The sequence below is a fragment of the Aricia agestis genome, chromosome 15, assembly GCF_905147365.1.
Source record: "Aricia agestis chromosome 15, ilAriAges1.1, whole genome shotgun sequence".
NCBI lineage: Eukaryota > Metazoa > Arthropoda > Insecta > Lepidoptera > Lycaenidae > Aricia > Aricia agestis.
Genome location: NC_056420.1, coordinates 3,804,374 through 3,822,956, shown reverse-complemented (window position 1 = coordinate 3,822,956; position 18,583 = coordinate 3,804,374). Strand labels below are relative to the sequence as shown.

The 18,583-nt window shown below is 37.6% G+C and overlaps 1 non-coding gene across 1 annotated transcript; it reads left to right on the top strand.

The window, feature by feature from the left end:
- Positions 1–16,035: 16,035 nt before the first annotated feature.
- On the top strand, positions 16,036–16,125 carry Trnay-gua. The gene is given in 2 exon segments: positions 16,036–16,072; positions 16,090–16,125. It is a non-coding gene; the product is annotated as a tRNA-Tyr (tRNA).
- Positions 16,126–18,583: the final 2,458 nt, after the last annotated feature.

The window sequence follows — 18,583 nt, the reverse complement described above, 5'->3', positions numbered from 1 at the left end:
ATCAAAACCTTTTAATTTCATTACAATAAACCTTATTGCTGCTGCGGAATCCTTCATGGGCGAGTCCAACTCGCACTTGGCCACTTTTTTAATCTGTAATAATATCTTCGAAAACATTCATTATCATAATATTATGCCGTAAAGGGCCATGGGCCATATAAGGGCTAAAGGCCGGCAACGCACCTGCAGCTCTTGGTAGGTACATTATTTTGATAAATCTCGTAGGGTTCAGCCTGCGTTTGCAATATAAGCGGAAAAAATGTAATTATTTACGACATCACATTAGAAACCCCAACAATAACAGTATTTCTCCTCTCCACTATTTAATGAATGTTATTTTACTTATAAACCTTCCTCTTCAATCACTCTATCTATTAAAGAAAAACGCATCAAAATCCGTTGCGTAGTTTTAAAGATTAAAGGGAACAAAGGGACATGAGGGGAAAAAAGCGACTTTGTTTTATAATATTATCTATAGATATGGACAGATGGTTTTCTTACTTTGTTACTTGTCAACCTTTTCATAAATTTGTCGGATATTTAATTTTTAACACAGACAGATTAATGACTTTTTTCATACCTATCGTTTTGTGCTCAGATTTATTCTATTTATATCAACTCGTAAGGTTATCATTCGGGTAATTATACTTAGATACCAATTATTAACAATGTAAATTTATTCTTCCGTTTAATATAATCACATCATTCTTGAGTCTTGATGTAATCGGACGGTGTCTGTTGCTATGACTGAGTTAATTAAAAAAATGTTTGACAGTAATTACTACAAAATAATCCAAGAGCCAGCGACAACCAGACTCTCATCATTTTACGTTTACGTTTGAGGTGTACCAAGACCGTGAAGTCGCGTCCACATATTCTAGAAGGGACTGTGATGCAAGATGAATTGTTTAGACTTTAGAGCTCTTATTCTTTATTCGATAAGAGCTATTACATTCTGAATCTTGAGTACCCCATACCCTTCTTGATAAGAAATTAATCGAAGCTATTAAATATCAATAAATTCCCTCGCTTTGATAATCTTATTCATGAAAAGGGTTTGCGAATGGACTCCGGATAAAATTGCTCTGAAAAGTCGTTTCAAAGAAAAATAAAAATGACAAAAGGGAATAGAAGTTTAAAAAGCGGCCAAGTGCGAGTTACATTCGCTATGAATTGTTCCGTATGAAAGGGCAAATTTTTACGAGCAAAGCTATATTACTGTCAATTTTTATAAATACTTACCTATATTATTGTAGCGGAAAATACTTATTTAACTTCTAACCTATTCTGTGAAAATGTTCCTCGTGAGTCGTGGTTAGAAGAGCCAAAAACTCAAATTCACCATTCTAATCTTTCTTGATGCATAACGTAGATAAAGCTTGGTGATACAGGTACAGAAAGGTAGCGAAGTCTGAGCCACGGGTTGGAGGTTCCCGTCATAACAAAATACGGAACCCTAAAATGGAAATTAATAAAATATAGACGGGCAGTTTTTACTTCGTTACGTGTTTTTTCTTAATTAATTATGTCTTTGAAGCGTTCGATTTCGTACCTATGCCGTTAGATGACTTTTGACGTTATTCTTTCATCTTCGAATATCTTTACACTGTTATTAATTTCTTGGATTATTATCAAAGGAATTTATGCAAAGTTTCCTTAAGATTTGCTCCATAAACTGGCGCGAAAGTGTTTGAGTGTAGGCGCACACGATGCGACAGGCGTCTGCGACAGCTCGGCGTCTAGACGCAACAAGACGCTAGTTTTCTTGTACTCACCTATGATTTTTTAAGACACCTAATACCTATTATAATTTATACATGGTTTAAGTAAAGAAATCTTTACAATTTTATTAAATACCAGATGTATTAACCATTCTGACACCGCCATCTTTGAAGAGGATGTGATTGTTGATAATTACTGCCTTTCATCTAATAAGGGCCACACAACATGTTGCATACGTAAACAGCGCCGTGATTAAGTTTGTTTATTCATCAAAGCGGATTGCTTTGACTTAATCAAACTATTGATTACAATCTGTGTAGTATTACGACTATTAATATTTTAGTTAAGAGGGAAGCTACATGATACATCTATAACGGCGCGGCGTTGCGTGTGTGCGTTGTAATGACGCGACGCTCGAATCTCGATACCCTACAAGTTACAACTACGGGGCTAGCACGGCCACCAGTAGAAATGCGAAAGTATGGACAAACTGTGGACATAAACTTAAGAGGAGTCCACAGCGCCGTTTTTCCATACAAACGCTGTCCCCTGTTTCCTCCCTGGATAATGCCGGTAGAGTTATGATTTTTTTCCTGAATATCTATGGCCACTATTAGCATGTCCCTATGTTTTCTTTTTTTTCATAACTTTATTATTATAAAAGATAAGAACGTCCAAAAACCCAAACAAATTGCCAGATTTTCCTCTGTGTTCAAACACCCAGAAAAAAAAACTGGCTAAAATATTTAAAAAAAAAAAAAAACATAGAAACATAGCTCAAGCCTTGCTTTAATTCTTAATGAAAAAAGTACTTAAACCGGTTAAGTTTTGGAGAAGGAATCAGCGGACAACGAATCGAAGATTTTCTGTTCTTTTATTAGAACTTTTGTCGTGTTGTCTCTTTCGCGCTCTGCGGTGGGAGACTTGAGATTGGTGAGACAGCAATACATTTTCAAATACCTATTTTCAATTTCTCTCGCCCCTGGTGTATCCTCTTAAGGTGAAGTTTCGATATTTACCGCGGCTAATAGCGACCGACAAAAATTCAATTAAAATGCCACTTTATGACAGACTATAATATATCATTGCTGCGCGTGCGATACCGCGTATGAGCAGTTGGTAAATACCGCGTAACAGCAAAATGCGCAAAATTCAGATATTGTGCCAGCCGATTCGAAACGCATATTGGCTTATATTAGGCTTCACAGAATTTAAATTATCCAATTAGAAACGTACATTTTGCCATCGAAACAATACCGCGGAATAGTAGACGGCCGGAAGTTAGAAGCAATTCCGCGTATTTACTACAGCGGCAAGAAAAATGTATCGAAAATAGTAAAGTGCTCCCAGAAATAATTATTTTTCTGAGATTAACCACCACGTAAGTATATTTTAATTATTGTTTAATATTGTTCATATTAAACAGACATGCCAGAGACGCTGTTAAACAAATACTATCCATGAAATGGAAATGGGCAGGCCATATTCAAAGAACGACAGATGAGAGATGGACACAGACTGTGACTAACTGGAACCCTATATACAAAACCAGAAGGCGTGGTAGGTCAGCCAAAAGGTGGAAAGACGACATCATAGAAGTAGCTGGAGTCCTATGGACGAGACTGGCTCGAGACAGGAAAAAATGTAAAAATTTGGAGGAGGCTTTTACCGCCAAAGGCGGTCCTTATATAGATTAAATACAATAGAAAAAAATAAATAAATGGAAAAAAACTTGTAATAAGGAAATATAAAAAGCTTAAAATAAAAATAAAATTGTTCATATTCATGCTAGAATGTTTCAATTAATTTACCACCATTTCCATTGCTTTGAAGATCAAGGAAGGTTACATGACGTGATCATTATATCTTCACCTTAAAAATACAGGCGGCAACCAATCGCCACGACTAAATATGATCACCAGGTTGGGAAAGTAGCTCAGTTAAGCTAAAGCACCCCGGGGATATGGGCGACTAGTTGTGCTAACCCTACCCACTTAAACCACCTGCGATTTGCCTTCAGCCGTATACGGAGGGATGTTCTGGATTTGTCAAACACAGGGCTCCCTCCACGACCGGACGGTCTTCTCCAAAAGGGAGCACACTACCATCAAAGTAAGAGAACGCTTCGGCAAATTGAAGAGTTCCCTTCGGCGTCGAGACTAGCTAAGTCGGATAGGTTCCAGCCTCACCGATTTTTCTTTAGCCATATACGGAGGGTTGTTCTGGGTTTGTCAAACACAGGGCTCCCTTCACGACCGGACGGTCTTCTCCAAAAGGGAGCAGACTACCACCAAAGTAAGGAAACGCTTCGGTAAATTGTAGAGTTCCCTTCGGCGTCGGGACCAGCTAAGCCGGGTAGGTTTCCAGCCTCACCCTGAGCCCCAATTGCATTGAAATTTGGAGGTTCGCATAATGATGCCTCCCCACTCCCGATGCGGAACAGAGAATAGCTCATTATCTTTGTTACTCTATGGCCCAACGATCGTATGCCTCGTGGCTGCTTTCCTTGCCTTTAAACCTTCCGGAACTCCCACTGCAGGCCGTGACGTCCTATTTGGAACGAAGATGAGCAACTTGGCGAAGACCTTCGTAACCAGCTGTCACGATGGATCTCCTGCTAGGGCAGTAGCTGCTGCCTAGGAGACCGTACGGCACCTCCTGGTAACCCTCACCGCTACATTGCGAAGAGTTGCTGCCGCACGGCTAATGCCCGCCTTATTACTACGAAATTAGTAACAGAATCTGCCTATATTGAACCACCGTACATAGCTAAGCTCCGACAGACTGGATTCTGGCGGCTATACTCTGGAGAGTACAGCTGCTGTGGTCCCTACATTTAAGCGTCGGACTCATTTTGACCTTCGACCCTCTAATAACAAGTGCTCCGGGCTTGCATTTATATTTTTCTTCAGGCCCATGGAAGAGCAGGCTTCAATATGTATTTATGTAATATATAAATATTTTTATTTTTATTTTAAATGATTATTATGATCTCTGTCAGATAAACTCAAAAATCCATGAAAAATTGGGATATCAATTAAAAATTAAGAATAGATAATATTGTTAAATGATTTTGGTAATTAACACGTCATATTTTTGCTAAGCTACAGTGGAACAAAATATAAAATATTTGATTTTTCTAATAAAAAAATGCAACCTTTTACTAAATTGATTGATTTCAAAACCGCGTATCTTTAATATTAAGCCTACTTATTTTGTAACTACTTATTACAAAAACGCGTAAGTGTTTTTGACTTGACTTTACACAAAACCAATTGCGAACAAATTTACGTTACTAACCACTTAAGGAAAGTACAAAGAACTAGCTGTTAAGTTCAGTCGGTAATAGGAGTCAAAATAGCTGAGATATTCAGTTTTTTTCTTCCTCCTGTAAAATCATCAAAAAGCAGATACGCGGTATTTACCAACTGCTCATACGCGGTATCGCACGCGCAGCGACGATATGTCATAAAGTAGGATATTATTTGAATTTTTAGGACTATAGTCTGTTGCAGTTATCGCCTCAGGCGGGTCCAGCGGCCCAGCGACACGCGGAGAGGAGGCACCGTTGGGTTTTGGTGGGTAACCAAGAGTGCTCCTCCTTGTCGCAGCACCCGAGTAGTCCCACATATCCTGGCGGCCCCCCAGGCCGTCGGGAATGCATCAAGCATTTCCTAACGTAAAAAAAAATCGGAACGAAAAAAGATAGGAACTTCACCTTAAGTTTATCTCCACAGTTTGTCTATACTTTCGCATTTCTACTGGTGGCCGTGCTAGCCCGGCAGGGATCACCAATTAGTTTCGCTGGGGGGCATTTATAAAAAAAGTGAAATAATATATCGACGGGTGCAAAGTAAAAAGAGTCATCTACAAAACAGCTACTTTTCAGGAGAGCGCATAATAGGAAAAAATGCTCCCATTTTGTCAATTTCCAATCAAATTTATTGAAATTTTCATCGTTGTTTCATTATTTATAAATTAATCTACATGTATATTTAATTTCTTCTATTTATGTTTAATTTACGAGATATTGTAGTTGTCTGCATCTACATTGCGCTTGAAAATATGACAACTGAGTTAACTACCACTTGGTCGTTTCTACGTGGGAATTAAAAATTATATTTATTAAAGTATTTTTACCGATTACTAGTGCGATTATCAGTACCTACGTAAAGTGTAACACTTAATATTATTAAAATATGTAGTTAATGCCCGTTTTACACGTTAAAAACATTAAGTTCAGAACATAATTGCGTAGATATATTTTTCTACGTTGTCGATTCGGTGCAAGGTGCACGATTTAGAAGGAAGTTAAAATATGAAATACTAGCTTTTGCTCGCGGCTTCGCTCGCGTGGAATTTGAAAATCGCGTAAAATGCAAATATTCCTGTAAGCTCCCTTAGAAACATGATGTTATTCCAAGACCAAAAGTAGCCTAGTAACATAGGCGGTTTCATCTTTTCAAATAAGTTTATGCCAAAAAACAATACGATTAGTTTCTTAGTTAGAGCGTGAAGGAAGGACAAACAAACAAATAAATAAATTAATAAACAAACATACTTTCCCATTTTAATATTAGTTTGGATAAATTTATTTATTTTTTTAATTTTTAATTACTTTAAAACTAATTTAAAAAGTATTCAGTATCATTATCAGTACAGGAACTATATTGTAAATTATTATAATTTAGGCAGAGGCTTATTACGAGTAAGTCTTTGTACTTGGCACTTGTGAATTGTGATCATGATGTGTTCATTATAACATCATAAGCATCGCCGGACGTTTTACACCATCGGAGGGATGTATACGATTCTTCAGAACACAAAATGAAATTTTATTTCAACTATTTCTCAATTGCTTTTCATGATCACAGAGATCCTAAAACCGGTCAAAGATAAGTTAAAAGGAAAACTTCGCGAGATATTTTTGCGCTACAGTTAAACTTGCAAATGCCGGAATATGATGTTTTGCATATTTTGTTTACCTAAATTTTGTCGTAATTTACGTCATGTGTCAATACACGTGTCTTTATTTCTCAATCGCCTTTTCTTTAGATCAATACTGAACTGACGTCTTTTTCTACCGTTTAACGAGGAAGGCGTAGAATATTTACTTGATGCCTCCACTGTCGAAGAAGTATCAATGGTGTTGTCTTTAGAAGATTCACAGTTTGAGAGGGATAATATACTCGATGGCTCGATATATGAGTTAATAAACTCAAGCAGGTCATAGATTATATGAGATCAAACTATCTGTTTAATAAAAAAGACATAATATTTTGATCTAATACTGATAATGGACGCGGCGGACTTGAAGTGATGAATTGTATTCTGAGGGCGTTGGCGTATTTAATAATTTGCTTAGATCGACATCCAAATTTTCAAAATCATTTTATATTTTAGACTGAGAGTGAACTGGTGTGACTGGCCCAGAGTATTCAAATCATGGGGACTTATCTTACGAAGTTAACTTATATTCATTTGTATTCATCGCTGATACATCAAGGTTTTCTATAGAAGTTCAATAATTCTTCATCGGGCAACACAGTATTTTGCTCGATAAATCTATCGTTTATGTTCTGGAAACTTTCAACTTCTTTAAAAAGTTGTTTTGGACTTTCTGAACATGAAACAACAGTAAAAAATAACAGAAAGAAATTAGAAGTCAATTAATATAATAACAATAAGAATTAACATAGAAAGGTACTCATAAACATAACAAACAATACTAATTTACAAAAGTAAATTGAGACATCTAAATCACAATCGCAACGTAGAAAAAGCTATATGGCAGATAGCCGCTTATGCCGCATAACATTAACCCCGCGCGTCCCGCGTATAGACGATCAGCGGTAGTTATCCGCATCTACGTCGTGCAATTTCACAAAACAGGAGTAGATGTCTTCTTTTACGTGACAAAAGTACCAGAAATAAGGTGATATTTGAATTTTTGTTTTTGTTATGTTGTAGAACATGATATTTTAAGCTAGTTTCTACAAAAAAACGAAAAACTCAAAATTGCAGATGACTTTTTTTACTTTGCACCCGTCGATATCCTCCTCCTTTTCGGAAGTCGGTTAAAAAGTAGCCTAAGTTATTCCTTAATACATCAGCTATGTGCCTAAAAAAGTCCCATCAAAATCGCTCCAGTCATTTCAGAGATTAGCCGGAACAAACAGACAGACAGACATACAGACAAAAATTGTAAAAAATGTTGTTTTGGTGTCTGTACCCTATATACATTCATAATTATGCATTTAGTTAAAAACGGTTCTTTCAGTATTACAAACAGACACTCCAATTTTATGTATATAACGAGTCTCTCGGTAGAATAGGACTACGATCAGACATTTTGTGGGCCTTGTGTGGGTATCGCGCAATGAACAAGAACAAAATAATAATCGTAATCAGAAATAGTTTTTATTACAATTCACAGAATCACAATCACTCTCTCAGGAACACTTTTACACCACTTCACTTTAATAACTTCACTTAGCACATGTAGCATAAACGAAACTAGGGACAGTTCCGGAACGTGTTGGCTAGTTGTAAGCCCAGACGAGACTGATCGCATCTTCTGGCGACTGGCCCAGGAAAGGGGAAATTTCCCTCTCCATCTCTCCCACTCCGACACGCCCCGACTCTGTCAAAGCGCGCCACTAGATTCATAAAGATGGCGCACTTAAGTTCCGTTTCCGTTTTTGATCGGATGCGACACGGCCATCCTGCGACGACGTGCGTCCTCGCATGTTAATCTGAAACAATATTGAAACAAGCACAGTATGCGCTCGACCATTCCTGACATTTCATAATGCTGTCAATGCATGTTGAAAGAAATTCATAATTTATCAATCAAACTGGTTTATTATAATCGACCTTAAAGTCTATCAGCAAAATATGTAAACCTTAAACAAAAATTGACAGCATTAATCTAAGACATAATTTGATTCTTAACTAGTTAAGTTTCTAATACTAAAACTTAAGATTAAACCTCAATTGTAAACGGGTCGAGTACCATTGATGAGATGTATTCTCAAAAATCACTTTTAACTTCGGTTACTCATTCGTGGTCAAAATACAGTAACTACTCAAAAACACAACACAGAAAGCGAGTCACATAATTTTGACTCTATGGTCTTGGCTTCAAGGCTAGACCCGACCACAGCATCCAGAGCTACTGCTGACCGCGAACCCACGGACGACCACAGGGGTCGATACCGATTTCTACTAGGCTACGGCTACAGTACACTGGTATGGTCTCCGACCCAGCGAACCGAGTATCCGAACAACACAACTAAAAATGCACTAAACATCAACAACATCAATAGGTACTTGGCCCTCAGGCATTTTTCTAAGACGATCATGAGCGTATTTGTAAGTACATTTATTTGTTAACGACTTTAAAAGATAACGGTCACCATCTAAAAGTTCTACAATTTGAAACGGACCTCTAAATTTGGCATCCAATTTGGTTTGGTTACGTTCTTCATTTTCTATCAAAACGAAATCACCCATGGAAAACTTATTAACGTTGGCCTTTGAACGATCAAATCGGTTTTTATCATAAAGCGCGGATTTTTCGATATTTTCAGATGCTAACTGTCTCACTTCGTCAAGATCAACTGTCTCGTCAATGTCGGTTACCATCAAGTCGAGTGGACGTGCCACTTTGCCTATAAATAGCTCCAAAGGACTTACTTTTGTAACACGGCTTACGGTACAATTTAAGGCTAATTGGACTTCTCCTAGTGAATCCTGCCACGATTTGTCTTTGTCAGTCTCTATTGCAGTTAGCATTGACTTTAACACACTCATGACCCTCTCCACTTGGCCATTCGCACGACTAGACCCAGTAGCAATAAGGTGAAGGTTGATGTTCTTTCCTTCACAAAAGTCTCGGAATTCCCTACTTGCGAAACAACGTCCCTGGTCTGCTATAATTCTGACTGGAGCACCAAATAAAGCTACACTGTCAGTCACGGCCTTTATGCTACTCTTCGTATCGATATTCTTAGTATGATAAAGTAAAACGTATTTAGTAAATGCGTCGATTAATACGAAAACATACTCCTTCCTGTCACTTTTTCCACTTAACTTCCCAGTAGCATCCATGTGAACAGTGTGCCATGGGATTGCTACTTTAGGAATGGAGTGTACCTTACCTGAATGTGATTTTGCCACCTTACAGATCACACAGCTGTCTACAAATTTCTTAACGTATCGACTCATACCTTCGAACCAGTAATGATTGTATAACTTTTCCAAAGTTTTCTCCCAACCAAGATGAACAAGAGACTCATGAACGTTATTAATGATAGACCATCGCAGTGCACGAGGAACAATAGGTAGACACCTAGTCCTACCATTCCTTTGCACCTTGCGGTGAAGCACACCTGACCTTACTTCATATGTTTTAGCAACATCCTCACCTAATATACCTTGATTAAGGTTTTCAATTATTTTTTTGATGTCTTCATCTCTTTGCTGCTCAGCGAGAAGCCAATTATCACCAAGTTCAGTCACATTTACCTGCCTTTGTTCGATTGCCTTGAAGAGTCGTTGGTCTGATCTGCTAGGGAGTAAGTTGCGAGAAAAAAAGTCAGCATGAGCCATTTGCTTACCAACGTTGTATCTGACGTCAAAGTCAAAAGACTGTAAAAATACCCACCACCTGTGTACTCTTGGAGACAAATCGATTTTATTCCGAGCTAATTTCAGCGAGTTACAGTCGGTAACCACTGTAAACTTCCTGCCATGCAAATAGTGTCTAAAGTGCTTAATTGCGTTGACGACAGCAAGAGTCTCCAACTCGTAAGAGTGATAGCGTGATTCTGCTGCCGTCGTGCGTCTGCTGTAATATGCTACAGGCCTTTTCTTACCGTCTACAATTTGAAGAAGTATAGCACCATATCCTTCAGCACTTGCGTCAGTATGGAGCTCTACTGGATACTGAGGATCAAAGATCAAAAGTACTGGTTCATTAGTTAACGCCTTTATAACCTTTTGACGTGATTCTTCGCAAGTAGTATCCCATTTGAATGGATGCTTACCTGAAGTCAATTTGTAGAGTGGGGACATAATTTTAGAAAACCCTTGCACGAACTGACGAAAATATGATGCTAAGCCTACAAACTGTCTTACCTGAGTAATAGTCTGTGGAGGAGGTAACGCTGATAATGCCTCAATTTTTCGTTTATTCGGCTTAATTTCACCAGCTTCGACCTCATAACCTAAAAACTCAACACGCGACTTCAGAAAAGTACATTTCTTAAGGTTAAGAGAAAATCCTGCTTTTGTCAATTTCTCTAATACCTCTCGTAGCCTACCTAAGCCCTGCTCTATTGATTCAGATACCACCAAGACATCGTCCACATATATCACTACATACTGGTTTGCTAGATCACCTAAAGCATTAACTATGGCTCTTTGGAATACTGAAATAGCATTTTTGAGACCGAACGGCATTGTTAAAAATTCATATTGACCCTCTGGTGTAATAAATGCGGTACGCTCAATCGAGTCTGCCTGTACAGGTATTAAATGGAATCCACTGGCGCAGTCTAATTTCGTAAAATAATTGGCACCATATAACCTTGAAATTTGGTCAGTAATTAACGGCAAGGGAAAACGATCCGGAACTGTATTAGAATTCAACTCCCTATAATCTATACACATGCGCTGTGAACCATCTTGTTTATTTACCAAGATCGCAGGACTAGCAAATGGGGATTTACTAGGTCTTATTATGTTTGCCTGAAGTAATTTACTAATCCTATCTCGCATAACTTGACGCTCACTTGGAGACAATCGATAAGGGCGTCTTTGGACGGTACGGTTTGGGTCTATCAATCGTATTTCTAATTCACCAGTGTTAACTCGAGTAGTTGGAAAACCGGTTATAAAATAGGAAGAATAATTTTGCAAAAGTATCTAAAAGCTCGGTTTTTCTATTAGAAGGAATGTCTGTATCAATACAATTTAAATCATTCACACTCAATAGGTCAGTCAAGGTATATGTGTTAACAATTTTGTCTCGCGTCAAAACAAAGTCAGTTTCTGTCATGTTTACTCGAAACCCATTGTTTAATATTTCTCGTCCTAACAAAATATCACTGCGAATAAATTTTTCAGGCACAACGTGGAATAATATTTCCATGGTGAAATCGTTGATTTGAACTGGACACAACAATTGAATCGTACTATAAATGTTACTATTGCCAATACCAACTAAAGAAATCACATTATTTATTCGTTTACCTCTAAATTTACTTGCAATATTTTCTTTAATTAATGTACACTCGGCACCAGAATCAAATTGAAAGTTAAAACGCTCACCGAAATGTTCTAATGTACCGGATGGAGGCTGGACGGTACACACGTCTATCCGTTTCTCCACAGGAGTTGATGGTCCAGGCGTAGCAGTGGCAATACAGCGGCTTGCGACGTGACCAACAGTGCCACACTTGTAGCAAACGACTGGGCTGATTTGGCGACGTTGATTGGGCGTAGAAGCTGACATCGCAGACGGCTTTCTGGCTTCAGACTTTTTAGAGCGACAGTCCGATTGCTTGTGTCCCAATTTTCCACAAGAATGGCACCTTATATTCGTTGATGTCGAAAACCTTTGTCGTTTTCCATTCCCAATTGCATTTGAATCATCCACAGGTATCTTTCGTTTCAGATAAGAAAACGCTTGCAGTTCTTGCTGTAGATGATGGCGCGTTTTAATTGAGGCTGTAAACGCCAGGCGTTGCAGACGAGTATCCACTTGAGCTAAATGAGCGAGCACTGTAGATACTGCTATTTCTTCTAAATTTAAATCTTTCCACTGATTTAATAATGAAGTAACCAGCCGACTTGAATACGCAGCATAGTTTTCATCTTCCTTTGGTCTTTCGGAATTTATTTTGATGAGAGTTGCCGCAGGCGTTTCAGTACTTAAAAATCTGGCTTTGAACAACTCTTTAAATTGTGCCCATGTCATCCCAGGATAGGCTATCTGAGACAACCACGTGGAAGCAGAACCTTTAAGGGATTTGCTAAGTGTCATAACTAATTGACTAACTGCCATGACGTGTTCACCAAAACATAGGTCTGCAGTAGTACACCAAGAGGCAGCATCCGATTCCTGCACATCTGGATTAAAATCTGGCAACACCACAGCGTTATTGGTCACTGGAGACTTCAAGGTTTGAATCAACGCTTGTATTTGTTGATTTTGCATTTCTAGCAAAATACGCCATTGATCTCCACCGTTGTTGCCGTTATTTTGTTCATTTGCGCGATTATATCCCACTTCTGATAACGAGTCTCTCGGTAGAATAGGACTACGATCAGACATTTTGTGGGCCTTGTGTGGGTATCGCGCAATGAACAAGAACAAAATAATAATCGTAATCAGAAATAGTTTTTATTACAATTCACAGAATCACAATCACTCTCTCAGGAACACTTTTACACCACTTCACTTTAATAACTTCACTTAGCACATGTAGCATAAACGAAACTAGGGACAGTTCCGGAACGTGTTGGCTAGTTGTAAGCCCAGACGAGACTGATCGCATCTTCTGGCGACTGGCCCAGGAAAGGGGAAATTTCCCTCTCCATCTCTCCCACTCCGACACGCCCCGACTCTGTCAAAGCGCGCCACTAGATTCATAAAGATGGCGCACTTAAGTTCCGTTTCCGTTTTTGACCGGATGCGACATATAGATAAAGACTTTGGAATGGACATTGTCCAAAAAAAATCACATGTACTTTTTATATTTTTTTTCGTTAAAATAGGGTATTTTAAGAATATAATTTAATAATTTTGAAATTCATTGGCTAGTTTTTTCTCAACAAATTTTTAAAGTTTCGCTCTGACGTCATCATCGGCGGTCAATGATTGACCTCTGCAGTATGTTTTTTCCTTTCAATCTTATTTATAATGGCTGGTTCGTCAAATGCAAGTTCTCATTATGTGAAAACTGATACAAGAAGCTTACCAAAAGTTCGAAACGTAATGTTGGTCGAGTTTATTGCTAATTTAACGCCATTGAAGGTCAAACAAAGGTTAAACATATTTGTTCAAAAATATAAGTAACTAATGGGTATTTTTTTCGTTTATATACAGAAAAACGATCACTGACCTTATTACTCGAAATGTTTTTGTAATGAGCAAAATTAAAAAAAAATTGACAATCCCCATTGACGTTGTGACAACGCACTGCAATACAACGAAGCAATGTGGCTTCGCTCTAACTATGCCATTGACGTAAAAATAGACATTGCATGTCAAGGCAAAATGTGGGGTCACCTAAGGGTCTGAGTTCTGACTTTGGGATTGTTTGGGGCCAATTTGACACTAACATGAATGGCGCAACTTTTTAGTGTGAAAACTTTTCTGTACATATATACTCTATGGCCCTATTAAGCTAAATCCGTAAATTAAACACGTGGAAGTTAAAGGTCAAAGCACAATTATTCAGTGAATTGACAGTTGACACACTCGGTTGACGAATTTCCGTTTCCTAGGTCCTTTGTATGTTGTGTTGTGAGTCTTTTTTTAATATCTATGGACGCTTCACACCACGTCAGTCTGGCCCCGTGCTAAGTACCTAAAGGACTTGTGTTACAGGTACCAGACAACGGAAATATATTTAATACTTTTATACTATACATATATTTAAGATTTTTATTATATTATACACATATTTAATACACATCCAGACCCGGGAACATTGAAAACTTTTTGTTCCGTCGGCGGGATTCGAACCCGCGCCCCCGGCTAGAACTACCAACGCGCTCACCACTGAGCCACAGAGGTCGTCATCGTTTTGATATTGAGACATTGTATAAAATATTTTTTTTATGGTTAACTGTTTAGGACTAAAAGTATATTAATATTAAACCGGATTAGAAAACTGTGGCAACACTAGCAATATATGTAAATAATCATAATATTTAGGTACGTAGATTAAGTAATAATATTAATAATAATATCTATGGACGCTTCACACCACGTCAATCTGGCCCCGTGCTAAGAAATTGAAGGACTTGTGTTACGGGTACCAGACAACGGAAATATATTTAACCCTTAACTGGTATCGGGGGTCAAAAGTTACCCCAGGTGTTCGAATTTTCTATGATATCTTTACTATTTAAACATGTACACTCTTCTGATTCTGTGTAATCTCGTTACGTCGGGTAGTGCGGCGGATGACCAACGTACGTGGCTCTACTGTTGCTGAAAGCGGAGTAACAGACAGTGCTGATGTCAGAAATTACCCCCGATACCAGAAGTGTATGTTTTTTTTCAACGGTACCTTGTAATGATTTTTAATATTTTTTTCGATATATCGGAAATTTTATACCAAAATTAGCTTTTATGAAATAAGTACTCGAAATCTAATTCAGAAACCACCCAGAAAACTATTATAACAGTCTGCAAAGTGAAATGGTTTACGATCGTAAGGAGATGAAGGAAGTCAGGTGTTCTAGCAAAATTATCATAGGTACAGTTTCGGATTCTTAAAATTCTAGAAGCAAAGAAGGTATATCGAGTATAGCAAGAGCTCATTATTGTAATATAAAGAAAATATTGCCAAAATTACATACAAAATAGTAAAATTTTGCGAGTAGTTTTTGGTTTCTGGATTTGCTCTGTCATTTTTTTTTATTTTTAGTCGATATCAAAAGAAGTTCATGTGTTTTATTATTTCGATTATATAAAAAAACTGCATAAAAAAAGAAATATAGGATATGTTTATGTTTTAATATAATTAAGGACTCCTAAAGTAACAGTCGTCTAAGTATGATCGAAAATTTTGATCTTTTTTATATACTTAAGGAAAAAGATAATGTTCATTAATGTCATTGGCCTTAAAAGCTTAAATTTATTTAGGTTAAGATATTTATTTTAGTAAACAAAACTAATTCATTGGAAGAAAAGCAGTTTTGATACATTTTTTATGTTTCATTAGAGTGGGGTCACTTGTTACCCCCGATACCAGATACGTTGCCTTTTTTAGCGAAACCAGCTAAGGGTTAATACTTTTTATATTATACACTTTATTAGTATTAATTAATATGTGTATAATATTTATTATAATATCATACACATATTTAATACTCATCCATTACCCAGGAACATTGAAAAACTTTTTGTTCCGTCGGCGGGATTTGAACCTGCGACCCCCGGGCCCCGGCTTGAGCTGCCACACACTCTACCCATTGAGCCACAGAGGTCGTCAAAATAAGTAAAAATTAAATGTATCAAAGATAAAAAAAAAACACAGATAAGCGGACTGTAATTCGAGCACAGTGATCACGCCTTCGATAGCTCAGTTGGTAGAGCGGTGGACTGTAGAGTGTGAAAATATTGTCATCCATAGGTCGCTGGTTCAAATCCGGCTCGAAGGATCTTTTTGTATGTTAAATTACCTCAACGCGGTCTATAAAATTCAGTAACTTGGCGGTTTTGCGAAAAAAATGATGTTATCCGAACCGTGATTTTTTTTCTTACATATCACTTGGAAGTACCACATGACGTTGTGTTGATGGTCTCGGGTTCGAAGCCCGGTCAAAAGATTTTTTATATATATTTTTTTTACTTTACCTTTTCTGATTGTGGAACGCTGCTGCGTTGCGTCGTCACTTTTGTGTGAAGAAGCCTTTATTCTCCAAATACAACTTAAAACCTCCAAAACTTATAAAATGTAGGCAAAACCACAGAGTAAAAACGGTATGAATTGTAAGATACAAAACTTACATGTAATACAGGTATTAATTTAAATTCTGAGTACGAATTGCCAGTAACTTCGCCGAGTTTTGCCGTCGTCCGCATACATGAATACGGTAAACCAGCTATTCCCAACCCGCGGCCCCCGGGCTGCATGGGGCCCACCGAATTTTTATTTGTGGCCCGCGTGATATTAAATCATTTTGAAATTCACGCCCACCGGCAAAATAGTCTAAAGTCGTCAAGAAAGTCGTGAATGTTTTTCCACTTTTAAATCGTCAATTTTGAAGAACGTTATTTTTTGACCCAAAAAAAAATTGTTGCGGCCCGTGACACCAAGACCAAAACATGTTTGTGGCCCGCATGAAAAAAAGGTTGGGGACCACTGCGCTAAACGTACCAAAAGTACCGTAATAATAGTGTTGAATGTTATAATTTGAGAAACTTTGTGAGACGAAACGGTGGAATAAAAATGTATTTAAATAGTGCGACGGACCAACTGGTAATTCTGTATAACACCCCACGGAAATAATACTTTTTTGAGATACAAATTATTTTAGAGCTCATACTACTAATACGGTATTTTAAATTTTATAATATTTTGTCAAATAGTTTTTACGTGTAGTAACAAACATACACAATCTGTAGTGTATGTTTGTATGCGTGTATTACACTCATGAACAATTTAATGAAATCAATGCAATTACGTTTGGACCGTAAGATTTAAGAATTAACACTTTACTAGCTATTTGACCGAGCTTTGCTCGGTATTCGATAAAACACGAATAAAATGACATTTTCTAAAAATGATTCCTAGCTAGATCGATTTATCGCCCCGGAAATCCCCTATATACTAAATTTCATGAAAATCGTTGGAGCCGATTCCGAGATTCCATATATATACTGTTACGGTACATGGTATACGGACACGTGGTCTATCTAGCGACAAACCAGCGAAGCTTACCGAGAGAGCACAGGCAACATAAATCCCCTACTCAATACTAGATGGCATCAGGTGCGCAAGTATATACTCGAACCTTCTAGAAAGGTCCAATGTTTGTTTACGTGTTTACCGTTTATTTGTTAGCGTGTTTACGTGTTTTAATTTAGACCTTATGACTGAGTCCATAAGGTCTAAATTAAATTCAACTTACTGCACTTAACGGAGTTACAAGGACGGCAGTTTTATTGTGGTACATGCCCGAGCCTCCTAGAAATTTCCCACGGTTGTTTACTTGTTTACGTGAATCGGGAAATTTCTGGAATTCGTCTCGCCATATAAAAAGAGCCGCAGGCAGGCCCGGCAAGTCAGTTCGGTTCGAGCGATCATCAAGGCGATTTCGGAGCGACATCAAGTGATCAATAGTGAGTGAACCAGTGAAACCTGCGACTTGGCTACGACCTAGGACAGTGATAGTGCTTAGTGATTGGACCTAGTGATTTGTGTTTGGACTTAGTGCTAAGTGTTGTGACCTAGTGTTTAGTGCAGTGTTAATAAAGTCTTTAAGAGAGTCACCAGGTCTTTCTCTCCAAATCCTAGCACGTAACAATACTTATATATATTTCTTTGGAATTCACTAAAATACTCGACAGCTGTCATGCTGTGGCACACATTACTAAAGTCTACTAGTTACTAAATAGTTACGTTGTAGGCAACCAAACTAGTATTATTGATTAAGACGTTTTTCTTGTACAGATTTATTAAAATAGTACACAGATAGTCTAAAGCCTGAGAAAGGACAAAGGCTTCTTTTTAACTGGAAAAAGTGGTTGTAAAGGGGTGAAAATGCGTATGTTCAAATTAAGCTAGTTCCAAAAATTCATAACAGATGGCGCTAAGAGTCGTCTACATCGTGCTATCGCTTGCTCTTACGTGTTTCTATAAGAGAATCTTCTTAAGTTAAAAGAGATCTTAAGTTACAGTTTTCGATTCTTTAGATTGTTTTACACGCTTTTATATTACTCACTACTCAGTACTTTATCTATGAAGTGGCGTAACCTTAAACCCATTAAATATTAATGATAAAATTATATTTTATGGGTAAAGTTGTGTAATGGGGGGCTAAATAAGCTTCAAAATTCGGCATCAAACGTAACATTCGGCATAAATAAAGTTTAATTTAAAATAATGAAATATTA